The sequence below is a fragment of the Acinonyx jubatus genome, chromosome D2 (assembly GCF_027475565.1).
Source record: "Acinonyx jubatus isolate Ajub_Pintada_27869175 chromosome D2, VMU_Ajub_asm_v1.0, whole genome shotgun sequence".
Classification (NCBI taxonomy): Eukaryota; Metazoa; Chordata; class Mammalia; order Carnivora; family Felidae; genus Acinonyx; species Acinonyx jubatus.
This window is the reverse complement of record NC_069393.1, coordinates 21,989,439-21,992,261: the sequence shown is the minus strand read 5'-3', so window position 1 is coordinate 21,992,261 and position 2,823 is coordinate 21,989,439.

The window sequence follows — 2,823 nt, the reverse complement described above, 5'->3', positions numbered from 1 at the left end:
AAGGATAGAATGAGATGAAAGGCAGTGGAGGAAAGCATGGGAACATTGATGTCATTATCCTCACAGTGGGTAGTGAGTAAATACTGTCCATTAGGATGCAAGAGGAAGTGGTGGCTAATTACTGCTGGGAGTTGAAAAACTGACCAGTGAAGAAACTAGGAGTGGATAGAAATGGGGAGAAAGACGTAGAGGCCAGTATTACTAAGCTAACTCTTTGTACATCATAATAGAACACTGATAAGTCAAGAAAGATAAATTAAGAAACAGCACTGTGAGCAATTTTATATGAAGAAATGGAGAAAAATACATGAATAGACAAAAGCAAAGACAATGATAAGTAGTTGACTCTTACAAGTGAGACTGGAGTGAGGAAATTAACCAGAAGCCAAGAATTATTGCTTTTCATTCTAAGTGTTTCTATACTATTTGACCCTTTAAACCATGAGCATTAAATAAAATTAACTTTAATGCATTGTTAGAAAAACAAAACAGCATCTATCTACCTCAATCCCAAACCAGTTGAGAGGTTGTCTGTGCCTTTTGTATTTCTTTGGTGGATGCTCAACATTGATGCATTTCAGAATCAGGGGGGTCATTTTCCAGCCATTGCAAACTTCCTTAAAGCCCATATTTACCCATTTGATACTGCAATCTATCTTCAAATTAAGGACAAAGAGGTAGAGAGAAATGAGCAGAAATAGTTTCATCTGACCTGCATAGTCTGATACACTCAGGAAGGATTTCAGCATTTAGCCTTTGAAAATATGCTAAGTTCATCACAAATGAAGTAACCTCTTGATTACTTAGAATCCTTATCCAGAAATGCTGTGGGTCCCACTACCATTGTGACTCTTGCTTTGCCTCATTTCACCACACAAGGAGAGAAGAAACACACATATACACAGCTCACTCTGTTTCTGATCTAGTGGAAAAATTTAGTTTCCAAGCATGCCCAGTATAGATTCACATCAATTCCCCTGGACTTACTGAAGTTAGAAAGGTAACAGTGTAGAACTATGAGGTATTTTTTTTCTGCTTCTTTGTATCTTTTGATATTTTCTTGATTTTGCAAAAGGGAGACATATTACTTTCAGTAGATGAAAAGAGAATAAAAGCTCTCAGGGAGTAGGGGGAGATCAGGAATGAGAACTTGAAAGACCTCAATTATCAAATAAAGGGAGATACATTTCAATTCCACCTGATGCACTAATGGGGTGAGGAAGGAGGTGCATACATTTTGATTTTTACTTGCATGGTGGGACAGCTTCCTAAAAGAAACTCTGGTCAAAGAGCCCTATGTCAACTTTCCTCTTCACTGACTTCAGAAACTGCTAAAAGATCTCGTGCCATAATTTTCCTCCTTGTTTTCACACAGTTCTATGTGAGTAAATTCATTTTTTTATTCACTGTGTATATTGGGTTTATCTGTTTACACATTATAAAGCTAATACATGCTCCATACAAAAATAGTAGAAAATACTGAAATGCACATTTAATTTTGCAATCTGCTTAGCAACTTATTGTGAACATTTTTACTTCAGTAAATATATTTCTCCCAAAATTGTTTATTGATCACAAAATATTCCATCTGGTACCCGTTTTACACTTTTCTTAATCTTTTATCGTTGGACATTTCAAGTGTTTCTAGTTTCTGACCATGATCAATAATGCATTGGTGAATATCTTTATACACACATCTTTGTACACATCTCTGAGAATTACTTCAGAGAAGATCGCTAAATATGAAGCTAGTAGATCAAAGGCAATATTTTTAAGTCTTCCATCAAATTTATTACTTAAAATCTATTTAATTCATTAAAATTCATTTTAATCCACATCTTTCATTTTAACCCACATCATCTCATCCTTTTAGGATCTGCTCTTATTAAATACAGCATTTTCAGATCTAGAAAAAAAAAAGCCTTGAAATGAATACACCAAAATGTCTGTATTTGATTTGACTCTGGGTAATGAGATTATGGATAATTTTACTATTTGTCTTTTACAGAATTTCTCAAATTTTCTCTATGATCACATATTACTTCTTTTAATTTAAATTTGTTAACTTTTATTTTTTAGTATTTTTTTAAAAACTTTTTTAAAGTTTATTTATTTTGAGAGAGAGAGAAAAAGTTTATTTATTTTGAGAGAGAGAGAGAAGGTGCAAGTGAGAGAGGGGTAGAGTGAGAGGAGAGAGCTAGAACACCAAGAAGGCTCTGGAATGTTGGCACGGAGCAAGACTCAAACTCACAAGCCATGATCATGACCTGAGCTGAAGTCAGATGCTTAACCAACTGAACCACCCAGGCAGCCAATTTGTCAACTTTTAAAATCTAAAATGTCAGCATTAATATGTATAGTTTATACACACCTGCTTCCATGCCAACTTCCCCTTTTGTCTTCATCTAAGGTGCCCATGGACCTTGGAGAAGATAACATTCAATCCTCTGAAGTTGAAGAAGTGAAAGCTCCTCATCCAATGGGAACAAATCCACAGGCCTGGTTCTGTCGGATTTTCTAACTCAGACATAGAGACTGTCACTACTAACTGGTAGGCTCTGGGGCTATAAAGTCATCTAGAGAAGGCATCATGCTAAGCGAAGTAAGTCAAACAGAGAAAAACAAATACTGTATGATCTAACTTATATGTGGAGCGTATTGTTTTAAAAACCTCATATTTTGAGAACATACTGGTAGTTGCCAGAAGCAGGGATGGGTGACAAAATGTGTGAAAAGGGTAAAAAAGTACAAGCTTCCAGCTATAAAATAAATAAGTCCTATATCGCATATTTGAAAGTTGTTAAGGAAGAAAATCTTAAAAGT